This window comes from Osmerus eperlanus, chromosome 17 (genome assembly GCF_963692335.1).
Source record: "Osmerus eperlanus chromosome 17, fOsmEpe2.1, whole genome shotgun sequence".
Taxonomy (NCBI): Eukaryota; Metazoa; Chordata; class Actinopteri; order Osmeriformes; family Osmeridae; genus Osmerus; species Osmerus eperlanus.
The window spans coordinates 13410143-13422994 of record NC_085034.1 but is presented as its reverse complement, the minus strand read 5'-3'; the positions used below and the strand labels follow the sequence as shown (position 1 = coordinate 13422994).

Genomic DNA, 12852 nt, shown 5'->3' with positions numbered 1-12852 from the left:
CTAGCCATGAAACACTAGAAGTTGGCATATTGCACACTTGGAAGTGCAGATGACCGTTTGCCTTAATCGTAACTTAAAAACTTTCTTACATCAGCTCTGCTTCTCACGATTTTAAATGTAAGCTAACCGTGGTCGAGGCTCGCCGTTCAACATATAAAACCATGTCTACATCCGGTATCATTGAGCTTGCAGCCGACACAGCCTGTGTGAATTTGGAGGTTTCAGTGCCGATGGAATTGGTGTTAACCTGGATCAAAGTCAACGGTTCGTGTCAAAAAATATTTTTACTGAAGGAACACTCTGTGCGCATGCTGTACTGGAAATCTGACCGTGTTGTCGAAACCTACAAACATTTCATAGAATTGCACATCAAGAAACCTGGTTCAGGGGAGACGTATTTTTATACAGATTCTTTATATAAACCTGTTGTGGTATCACTGTGAATATGTGGTTGGAAATTTACAAGAGAATATTATACATGAGATGTTGTGACTACTCAAATCTATCCAACCGTTGGTCACACACATACACCCCCCTATTTTGACGATCTGAAACGCAAGTACCAACCCGCAAAGCGCAAGTAACTTTGTGGGCGGGACTCCGGCTCGGTTGCTATTTTGCCGGCGGGATAAATGACTTTGCGGCTGGCGCAAATCTAAAATGGGTAGGTCCGAAGTAGCTACATTACTAATGGGTGTGGTTTGGGCGTAACGTGCAATAAACCAATCAGAGCGTCATCTCACATTCCCTTTAAGAGCAGCGCTTGTTCCATGGCGGATTGCTATTATAACGGCGGATTTGCCAGGCGCACGCCAGGAGCGGTTCACAGCCAAGGAGACCGACGTTCTAGTCAGGGCCGTAACAGATAGACAAGTGACATTGTATGGGAAAGGCAGAGCAGTTTTCTCATTGCACTAAATTGCCCGCTCATGCTGCTCATTCAAATTCTTATTCTTATTTTTATATTGCCTACCCTATATTTTATTTTTTAAATTGTTTGGTTCTAGGAATTTGTCTAACTATTGTACTTTTTTACTTAATTTAAGACCCGTATATGTTTATTGTTTGCACCTTCCTGCCACAGTAAATTCCGTGTTTGTGTAACATAGGCTACATGGCGAATAAACCGAATTCTGATGGAGATGGGAGAAGAAACCCACCCAAATTAGCTTCGGTTAAACAGGCGTGGGAGAAAATTGGCACAATTGTTACAAATCATGTTCACATACATAGAGATTTCTCATGAAAATCTTTTTATAATCATTGAAGAAATGTAACACGCCATAAATCAAAACAATGTAACGTAGCTTCGCAGAAAGAAGACCCTGGCCTCGCCAGCAGTGTGCACGGACCAAGCTTGCGCCCTTAAAATAGCATCTGAATACTGCGCCATTGACTTTAGACCACGTTTTTCCTGGTCAGTGGCGGAATTGTTTTTCGGAAACTGCAAAATAGCACCAGGGAACGTTTGCGCCGGAACACGCCTCCTTTTTCGCTGAACCGCCCACGGGAGCGCAAGGTCATTTCGACGTGCGTCTGTGGAGGGAAAAGTCAGCTTTGCGTCGAGGATGTCTTCCCAAAGAAAGTTGAACCGCTACAAACACGACATAGCCGAGCGTCATGTGTGCACCAGACATTTATTGGAAAGTGTTCTGGTAAAAGACTTTGATGAACATAATCTTCTCGCGTCTTATGGTAGTAAAACTAATTCGGTTAAGATGATGTACAAGTTAATTCAACACAGCCTCAAGACAAACGAGCGAGCAAAGAGATTCCTCAAGGTTGTCCGACAGCTGAATCATGATCTTTTTAAAGATCTGGCAGAAAAAGGACCGCGTGGAAAGTTTGGTGAGTAGAAACGTGCTTCTAGTGAAAATAAGGCATATTATCAATAATAACTCCCCCCCCCCCCCCACATTGAGGTAATCGTGTCTTTGTTTCAGTCAGGAAGGACCCTCCCGCAATAAGATTGACATTCAGGGTGCGCGGTGCACTTGGTAGAAATGTCGGAGATCTATTCATAATGCCCCTGCTACCCGCTTACAACCGTAAAATCAAATGGAAAATGTCCGTGTTAGACGTACTGAAGGAGCGAGGACAACTACTTCCCGAAGAATATGACGACTTCATGACATACAAAGATGATGACAGTACTATGGTTAAACTATTGATGAAACTGTGTAGTGACATTACAATTTCAACAGCCTCCAGACGCTTCATCTCTTTGGTAGTGGCTTCCTATAACATGCATGTGTTTGACGTCTATGGACACATGTCTATGAAAGATGTATTTTTCTTTGTGTAATACATTTGAATTGTTCACATTTGTGTATTGTAAATGTGATAAACACGGTGGGGTGACAACAACTATGTCGTTCTTGCCTTATTACTACAGGGGTTGAGATTAATTTCAGGGTAAAGTGATGATGCTTATGAAAATTGATTTTTAATCTCAGATGTCTTCGGCGATTCAATGATGTAGAAAGATGTAATAAAGAACATCCTCAATTAAATGTACATTTTAAAATGACGATCCTTGGGAGGTAACAAGACAGGATGGATGCCGAGTTGAAAGTGATATGTGGTATATGACAAATTCTCAGACAGTTGTGATTATACATTTATTCATTTAGCAGACGCTTTTATCCAAAGCGATTATAAACTTTATTATACACAACACACTTTATAGAAATCCCAATTCTGTAGAATTTGTGTTTCATAATATTGCATATATAAAATGTGAACATTAGTATGTCATGCTACCATTTCAAGATCACACGTTAGATTACATCACACGTCACCGAGGAGTCGCCAAGTGATGACTTGTCGATGAATTTTACAACGCCGTCACGCACACATAACACATATTCTAATCCTGGTCTCGGACACTTCAGCTTCCACATTTGACAGGTGTACTTCGTTGTCTTGACCATCAATTCACAATCTGCCTTAGTCCAGTGTTCAGCTTGGGTCTTCACTGCGACAGTTGTAAAATCGGCCAACTCCAGGCCGATTTTGTGATAATCGTTACATTTCGGACATGAGCAACCGCTTACATTCCAGAGAAGACTCTTCATCTTTTTACACCAAGACGAAAAACACTTGTAGTTGGTTACCACTCCCGTCATCAATTTCTTAATCCCCAGCATCTTCGGAATATAGTTATAATCCGTCCCACATAGTGCCATGAAAAAGACCTTTTCAATTTGCTCCGTCTCATTTTGTGTTATATTTCCTTTTATTTGCATGAAAAAATGCCGTCAGATGTAAGGTCTAGTGTTTTGAATTTTTGACCAACTGTATTGTTACTGACACAACCTTCGATGACTCCCAAATCCTCCAATATATTCCAGACATTCAACTTGAAAAATTTAGCTAGGAAGGTGGAATACACAGAGCCTCTGATCCCGCTTAGGTATAAGAACCTAATTGCCATCTCTTTAAAGTCGACCTTGGCGTGTTTATCCAAAATGACCTCGAATGAGTCGTGTTGCTTTCGAGCCGTCTGCAGCAGATGTTCGTCCTCAGCTGTGATGTCGCACATCATTCGGAATCTATCGTCAGTTGAAGTCATCTCCTTAAACGGAAACTCGGACGACCGTTTTTCAAGACTATCGAACACATTATCCCCGAAGGTCAACATGTACATGTCTTGATCTTCGTAGTAGCTCGTTTTCTAGTCTCAAAGTAATACCTTCGCGTCCACAAGCCGTCAGCACTGCCACAATGTCCGAGTCTCCGGAACAAACTGTCACGCTACCTTCCAGAATGTTCGCCAACTCCACGAGTAACATGTCAGCTTCTACATTCTTACATTGCAGACAGGCGTCCCTCAATGTAGAAACTTCTACAGTCTCAGGATTCGCAAAAGTCGCCACAAATACACCCTTCAATCCTGCAGGTCTTTCTATGGAGCCGGTATGGCAACCGTCGGGTGTGTCACACCCAAGAGGTTTCATATCTTCAGGTGTCGTCACAACTACGCTTTCGTCCTTACACTCCTGGCAGTCCAAGTACTTTTGGTGAAACAACACCAGGTTATTGATCAAGTTTCCCTCGATTATATCATCCTCGACTGGGTCTCCGTTTGACCCGGTTACTAGAAACAACTTGTTTTTCATACCTATGTCAGCCAACAGCTTCATCATGGTGTATTAAATGGCGGACAGATTACGTCGGCAGAACTTCATATGAGGCTCAGGGTGTTGCTTCTGTCTGACCTCTGTCACAGCCGGCTTCGGAGCTGCTGCTCCATCCTTCACAAGCACTACACACCGACTGCCTGAATCTTCCAATTTGTAATGAGACGCCAGCCTCCTGGCCATATTCACAATCGACGCCTCTGAATCATCCTTAATGTAGTCAACAGCTTTGACTTTGTGGATTACCATTAGATGATATATCAGAGTCCAAGTCTGTTGTTCACAAGGTTTGTTGACCAATTCAAATGGTGCTAGGTGAGGATTAGCTAGCATCGCGTGGATAGCATTGTGTTTCAACCCCATTTCGCCTTCTAGAAAATGATGTTATCCGATAAAATGAATTTAAACGTAATAAACCGGGTATGTGGTCTGCACAGACCGAGTCTAGTCAGTATCTAACATCCACCCGTGAGTGTGGGTTATATAGTAAGCACAGGTGGATGACTATTGCAGGGAGGTATGGTCCCAACTGCCCCCACATGGGACATTACATTTAAATTAGGACAGTACATGTGAGTATATTATTGGGTGTGGTCAAGCCTTCGGCGAGAGCACAACCTTTGTTCTCTCACATATATATTATTATTATTTCCTTTTGCCCCCCTAAAACTCAGTCAATATTTGGCCTACATAGACAACCTAGGTGTCAAAAGTTTCGTCTTGGTAGCGATTGAGTTGCTTCTATTGGGATTTACGTTCCGTTGCATGGTTTAAGTGGAAATTACGTTTTTGTGGCGAAAAGTGAAGCTAACGGTGGCTAACTTGCTAGCCACAGTCAATGACGCTACTTACGTCACTAACGTCACGAAAACTCGCGTGACTACCTCTAGCAGAACAATAGTTTAGCAGCTCGTTAACTTCTGGGAGATAGCTAAGCTAACTGCTTTACTGCAAGGGAGCTGCAGAAACGCCACAAGCAAAGAGGCCAGGGTGATAACTATTTACTAATTTTACTTTGTGATATGACACACAATTGTGACGTGTAATGTACAATATAAGCTGATTTTATTAAGGAAATACATCTACTTTCGGAAACAGTAGTCTACTATGTCACTGAAGTATTAGCATCATGACATTAGCCTCTGTTGGCCGGGCAACACATACTACAGTGGTCTATGATGCATCTGTTTTCAATCGTTAAAATAAACATTCCTCACAAATACATTTTCGTTGTAGGATTTATTATGACATTACATTACAAGTAAACGATTTGTGGGTGAAATTATCATTACCTGTGGTTTCAAACCAGTGTTGCTCACTGCAACGCTGTAGCCTACGCGAGACACTACAAAAACATCTACACAGCTGTAGGAAGTCAAACGGCGACAGAACATGTTCGGCACTCCCCTTACTTAAATCAAAAGTCTATCTAACTACTAACCTTAACTTCATTGCCACAGCCTAAACGTTGTCCATCTGTTCATGAAAATAATTAATTTCAGCCTAAACCGTACAACGGAACGTTAAATCAAATTCAACCAACGCAATCGCTACCAAGACGAACACAGCAGTAGTGTACTGTACTGTACAATTTACCGGGGCAGCTTCTCCACACAGGGCTATATTGCACTTGCTTAAAAGGACGTTTAAGTCATAGAGATTAGGTAAATTTTTACACCGGTCTGCCAAATTTATCCGTTTTGATTCAACGATGAGGCTGCCTCTTGCAGGGGAAATGAGAAGACATCTATTTCATTCTACACTTCACTTGTATTTTCAGTTGTAAATGAGCAGCAAAAAAAATCTTTTAAATCTATGTAATCTTTATGAATAATAAGTATGCATTTTTATATAAAATATACAGAAATATCAGTTGTAAAAATGTCATCCAAAAACGGACCCCTGTGCAACCGACGCAAGCAAGCACACCCTACAATTTCCCCAGAAATTGTACCCTCTCTAGTTACTATTCATCTTGATTTGTAACAGTCTGCATTTTCAATACGACGTCATCTGAATTCTCAACAACTTTCATCCTTTTCTCCTGGTTGAAAAGTGTGTTTCTGTAACACAAATCGGTAGTGTCTAACCAGGAGACAGTGTTTTTCAGCGAGGAGGCCAGCTTAGTTTCTACTCTCATGTTAACACACATAGGAGTGAGACAGTTAAGTACCTGGGAACAAAAACACTTCAGCAACGGGAACGTCTTGCGGATATTCTCCGAAATCGTTGGCCTTGAACAACTTCTTATAGTAACCTGGTTGGTCCCCGGTCTGATTATCACCAGGTAGGCAGCTGACCGCTCTGCCATGCTGGGGTAAGTGAGAGAAAACATCACCCATGTCAGCCACAGCTGAGTGTTGTATCATGTCAAGGTGACAGCGTCTAGAATGTCTTGGTTCCTAGTTTTGACCTCCAACAGCGCTACATTATCCTTAACAGTATCATGTGCCACCAGGTCGACCTCTGTGTAAAATCCCCCTGTGTCGCAAATCGACTTACAGCCCCTAGTACAGCTGTTATGATACGTGTACGATCCAGGTTTGCTGAACATATCCGGTCTAGGTACACCGGCGACCTTAAGGCCTGCACAAATTGGAGTAAGACGCAGAGCCTTCAGCTGTGTGAGTATGAGCCGTGACACAGGGCCTTCATCACACATGGTCTTTTTTCCATTGAACACGTCCTTACACTCCTTGTCTACGGCAACACCTATTCCGATCGACATACGACTATTGTCCCATAGGAGTCCGGAGTGGTACAGAGTCAGGGATTTGGACTTAACGAGTTGCAACAGCACTTCCTTGAATTTTGAAACCTTCGATTCTGGAACGTTCAAATTTCTTAGATAATCAGAAACCCACTCAATGGAACCATCCGGGTTGGCATTAATGTCCTTGACAAGTCTCGTGTAAATATCCATGTTTATCATGTTGTGACCAACCGAATGCTGCTTTTTGTACCACTTGAGTCTATTCAGAGGTTTGGTGATACCCTTGACCTTGTACCAACGTTGATCGGCTGTTGACTTCGCGTACAGCACACCACGTATGCTTTGGAAGTCAATCGCAGGGCTTTGGAGCTTCATTGTATTAAATGTTCTGGGTTTGTTATGTTTACTACTATGACCATATTATTGTGCTAGAACACAAGGTTGTAGTTTGCAGAATTGCAGTTGATTCAGACCTGTTGAGTGACATGAGTCGCAGGAAAACAAACATTGGAGGCTTCGAGTCTCTGATATCCACGAGTAAGGATCTGTTTAACAGTAGAATGTCAACGGTGCCGAACGGTGTCATTGTGAATGTAGCCAAGTTCAAGGGCAAGTTGGGAGCCACCATAGCTGTCATCACCTCTCTGATCGTTGGATTTTTGACCATCCCTAACAACATTCTCTACTTTATCAACAACAACTATAATATAGATGCTGACTCCGCTCATCGGTCTCCATCGGAGGGGAGACCTGACTATGAGTATGCTTATATACATGCTGGAATAGCACTCATCAGACTCGGATGTCTGGCCATGGTCGTGAGCATAGTGCTTAGTTATTTCTCCTCCAACAGCAACCGGAAAATCGATGATTCCGAGGCTCCTTACAAGGGTTCGGAGGCAACCAAGACTACCGGGAAGGTGATGGCATGTCTCATCATGATGAACATTGAGTTGTTCATGTCTGTGATCACAGGCTGCACGGAGCTACTGTACCGACCTTTGATCACTGGTGCTCAGAGATTGCAAACGAGTGTCTGCGTTGTCAATTACGGCGGTCGAATTAGGTAGGCGTCATTGGGCTCTCTCAACTTGACGAGGTTGGATCCACGCCTCCAACATCTCCCCTGAGTCTAATGACGCCTTTACGATTCGACAATCAGCGACCCCTCTCGGCGGTAGAATGAGTGTGACGTCTGGCTTCAGAGAAACCGCGGTCGGACCCGTCTGCCAAGCGGCCGTACGGAGGCCCTCGGAATCTGACGGGCCACATTGATCTAGATTAAATTGATAAGGGCCGGGTTTCCCAGATTCGATCGTTCATAAGGACTTAAGAAGGCTCTTAAGAAGGGTTCGGCTAAGAAGGAGCGCTAAGATAGGGGTGTTTCCCAGACGCGTTCTTAACTGCCTTCTTAAGATCCCGCCAAAGAAGCTTCTTAAGAAGCTCTTAGAGGGAGCTGCCCACCGCCGTGGTGCTGAAACTAAGTCAATCGATGCCAGGCAACTCGATCACCCACCACTTTATCAGCGCATAAATCACACACAACACCGTTTCTCTTCTTTTTTTAAACTACTTTTCCTTTTCAACCATGTGTTCTGTGGATCATTTTGCGTCATTTCCTAGCTTTCAAGCCCTATAGCCTACATGATAGTTGGTATGGGTTGTGTGATGGTAGTGGGTTTAATGTTGGGAGTAGGGCGGTGGCACCCTATGTTGAAGGCAGCGTAATGTTTCCTCCCAATCCAGCACGGATCCACCAGGGAGGGATTGTGGGATCAGTGTGCCATCCACGACACCAATCACCCGGGGGATCCCAGCCATGGCATGAAATCCACGGTGGACCTGGCGGACCTCGTCCCGTATGGTGGGCATTCTGATGTGTGTCCGGGCATGGCGCAGGAGGATCGGTGTCACGGCTGCCACACTCCGTGAAACCGATGCCTTGCTGAGGCCGGTGCTGTCCCCAACCACCTCCAGGAAGCTCCCCACTGCGTAAAAACGCAGCGCGGCCAGGAGCTGCACCTGACGAGGCGTTGGATCTCCACACGGGGAAGCCGGTACTTGGACTGGACAGCCCGGTCCGACAGCACATTCAGTGGGGAGAAGTGCTGACGCACATAGGCATTTATATAAACTGTCTGGCTTCGCGCACGGCGACGCTGTTGATTAGCAGCGAGAATATGCTGTATTGCAGCCATGGTGTCTCACACGCGTGGACTTCAGCAACGCCTTTATATAGACTAGCAGGTGGAGCCTCTCTTGATGAGGTTCCAGCCGAGTTCAATTACACCTGTCAGTTTCCCTGATATCTGTGAAATACCACAGGGTTGTTGATGTTTTTATAGCTAATGTAAACTCATATGCATATGCCGAATGTGTGTGAAAACGTAATGAGTGATAGTAATGATGATTCATTTTATTTATGTGCTACAGGAAGACATGGGCAATTATTTATTTTTATATCTTTATTTTTCTTCTTATGCTATTATTTTTCTTGTTCTGCAGCTGTGGGCGCACATTTATCATCACGCATGGTTTTAGTATTCCTTTGAGTGTCAGATATAACTTTCCCTGATGCAGCTGCAGTGAGCGTTTGGTCGCTAAGAAGGCTGTTAAGAGTAGGTCAGGCTGATCTTACATTTCCTTCTTAGTGAAAGATCTTCTTAAGCTAAGAACGACTCTGGGAAACACGTCCTTCTTTCACAGCGCTCTTAGAACGCTCCTAAGAAGCTCTTAGCGCTTAAGAGCTTCTTAACGAATCTGGGAAACCCGGCCAAGGTCGGAACGGCGGGAGACAAATGAAAACCGCGGTCGAACCCGTCTGCCAAGCGGCCGTGCGGCGGCCCTCGGAATCATACGGGCCACGTTGACCTAGATTAAATTGATAAGATCGGAACAGCGGGAGACAAATGAAAACCGCGGTCGGACCCGTCTGCCAAGCGGCCGTGCGGCGGCCCTCGAAATGAGACGGGCAACGTTGACCTAGATTAAATTGATAAGGTCGGAACGAAGGGAGACAAATGAAATCGACGCGTCTCTCCAACCTCGTCTCGTCCACTTTATTTATTATTATTTTTTGGTCCAACTGCACGCGCGCGCGGCCTTTTACGATTCGACGATTGGCGATCCCTCTCGGCGGGAGAATTGGCCTGGCAATTGGCCTGCCAAGTTGCAGGTCGGACGGCCTCGGGAAGCAGACAGGGCCACGTGACGTCTGGCGTCAGAGAAACCGCGGCCGGACCTCTCTCACCACTTTATTTTTGGTCCAACCAGAGAACCAGAGAAAACCGAGGTCGGACCCTTCTGCCAAGTTGCAGGTCGGACGGCCTCGGGAAGCAGACAGGGCCACGTGACGTCTGGCGTCAGAGAAACCACGGCCGGACCTCTCTCACCACTTTATTTTTGGTCCAACCAGAGAACCAGAGAAAACCGCGGTCGGACCCTTCTGCCAAGTTGCAGGTCGGACGGCCTCGGGAAGCAGACAGGGCCACGTGACGTCTGCCGTCAGAGAAACCGCGGCCGGACCTCTCTCACCACTTTATTTTTGGTCCAACCAGAGAACCAGAGAAAACCGCGGTCGGACCCTTCTGCCAAGTTGCAGGTCGGACGGCCTCGGGAAGCAGACAGGGCCACGTGACGTCTGGCGTCAGAGAAACCACGGCCGGACCTCTCTCACCACTTTATTTTTGGTCCAACCAGAGAACCAGAGAAAAACGCGGTCGGACCCTTCTGCCAAGTTGCAGGTCGGACGGCCTCGGGAAGCAGACAGGGCCACGTGACGTCTGCCGTCAGAGAAACCGCGGCCGGACCTCTCTCACCACTTTATTTTTGGTCCAACCAGAGAACAAGAGAAAACCGCGGTCGGACCCTTCTGCCAAGTTGCAGCAACGAAACGGGAGCTAGCAGCATTCCGAGACTCCAAGGTGCACTGCCGAAATGGTACGGCGTTCGCTTATCATGCAAGAGGTAGCGGGATAGACGCCAGCATTGTCCAATACTGTCTTCTTCTTTTTCGTCTTTTGGCAGTTTCCCCTAAAGCTCCGCTGCACGTTCTGCAGTCTATCTCCCAACGCAGACAGCACCCCCTCGATGCAGCTGGTCGTCATCTTCATCGCGACACAAGCCACTCTCTCCTGTCGTCCTTTTAGCGGCAATTACAGGAACGTCTCCAAATCCTCAATCGGCGGGGGCGTTTTGCGGCTTGACATTTCATCAAATGGAGGGAAAACACGGCCCACTGGTGCACAGCGCTGCGCTCTCACCTCAGATATTTAAAAGGGACAAGTTTATGCAGTATGTCCCGTGTCGCGCATTTCTTTGACCAGTCAGCGGTCAGCAGTGCTTTGGCGTGACCTTTGAGAAAACACACCGTCAACAACTTCCTTGAGTAGACTCTACTTTGGAGACGCCAAAGCTTTGCCGAAACCCGGGATCGAACCAGGGACCTTTAGATCTTCAGTCTAACGCTCTCCCAACTGAGCTATTTCGGCACAGAGACCATTGCCTTCAGTAGCATGTCGAAGCCTGGCCACAAACGCGGGGAAGGAAGGAAAAGACCTCCAAAAAGCTCTCAATGGCCCGTAAGGGGACCGAACCCGTGACCTTGGCGTTATTAGCACCACGCTCTGACCAACTGAGCTAACAGGCCAATGACACCACATGAAGCTACGGAAACGTGGTGTCCTCGGCGCCACCTTGTGTCGGCGTGAAACAACCGGTCTTGTTTGGCCCACGCCACCAGGCGCTTTTTTCGCTGCAAAATCAAGTGGATGTCAAGAAAGCAACGAAACGGGAGCTAGCAGCATTCCGAGACTCCAATGTGCACTGCCGAAATGGTACGGCGTTCGCTTATCATGCAAGAGGTAGCGGGATAGACGCCAGCATTGTCCAATACCGTCTTCTTCTTTTTCGCCTTTTGGCAGTGTCCCCTAAAGTACAGCTCCGCTGCACGTTCTGCAGTCTATCTCCCAACGCAGACAGCACCCCCTCGATGCAGCTGGTCATCATCTTCATCGCGACACAAGCCACTCTCTCCTGTCGTCCTTTTAGCGGCAAGCACAGGAACGTCTCCAAATCCTCAATCGGCGGGGGTGTTTTGCGGCTTGACATTTCATCCAACGGAAACGTGGTGTCCTTGGCGCCACCTTGTGTTGGCGTGAAACAACCGGTTGTGTTTGGCCCACGCCACCAGGCGCTTTTTTCGCTGCAAATTCAAGTGGATGTCAAGAAAGCAACGAAACGGGAGCTAGCAGCATTCCGAGACTCCAAGGTGCACTGCCGAAATGGTACGGCGTTCGCTTATCATGCAAGAGGTAGCGGGATAGACGCCAGCATTGTCCAACACCGTCTTCTTCTTTTTCGTCTTTTGGCAGTTTCTCCTAAAGTACAGCTCCGCTGCACGTTCTGCAGTCTATCTCCCAACGCAGACAGCACCCCCTCGATGCAGCTGGTCGTCATCTTCATCGCAACACAAGCCACTCTCTCCTGTCGTCCTTTTAGCGGCAATTACAGGAACGTCTCCAAATCCTCAATCGGCGGGGGCGTTTTGCGGCTTGACATTCCATCCAATGGAGGGAAAACACGGCCCACTGGTGCACAGCGCTGCGCTCTCACCTCAGATATTTAAAAGGGACAAGTTTATGCAGTACGTCCCGTGTCGCGCATTTCTTTGACCAGTCAGCGGTCAGCAGTGCTTTGGCGTGACCTTTGAGAAAACACACCGTCAACCACTTCCTTGAGTAGACTCTACTTTGGAGACGCCAAAGCTTTGCCGAAACCCGGGATTGAACCAGGGACCTTTAGATCTTCAGTCTAACGCTCTCCCAACTGAGCTATTTCGGCACAGAAACCACTGCCTTCAGTAGCATGTCGAAGCCTGGCCACAAACGCGGGGAAGGAAAAGACCTCCAAAAAGCTCTCAATGGCCCGTAAGGGGATCGAACCCGTGACCTTGGCGTTATTAGCACCATGCTCTGACCAACTGAGCTAACAGGCCAA

At 46.5% G+C, this 12852-nt stretch overlaps 4 non-coding genes across 4 annotated transcripts; all 4 read right to left on the bottom strand.

Annotated features, from left to right (window-relative positions):
• Window positions 1-11272: 11272 nt before the first annotated feature.
• trnaf-gaa (transfer RNA phenylalanine (anticodon GAA)) lies at window positions 11273-11345 on the bottom strand. The gene has a single exon. It is a non-coding gene; the product is annotated as a tRNA-Phe (tRNA).
• An 84-nt stretch (window positions 11346-11429) lies between these two features.
• trnai-aau (transfer RNA isoleucine (anticodon AAU)) lies at window positions 11430-11503 on the bottom strand. The gene has a single exon. It is a non-coding gene; the product is annotated as a tRNA-Ile (tRNA).
• Window positions 11504-12623: 1120 nt separating this feature from the next.
• Window positions 12624-12696, bottom strand: trnaf-gaa (transfer RNA phenylalanine (anticodon GAA)). The gene has a single exon. It is a non-coding gene; the product is annotated as a tRNA-Phe (tRNA).
• Window positions 12697-12776: 80 nt separating this feature from the next.
• Window positions 12777-12850, bottom strand: trnai-aau (transfer RNA isoleucine (anticodon AAU)). Its single transcript has one exon. It is a non-coding gene; the product is annotated as a tRNA-Ile (tRNA).
• Window positions 12851-12852: the final 2 nt, after the last annotated feature.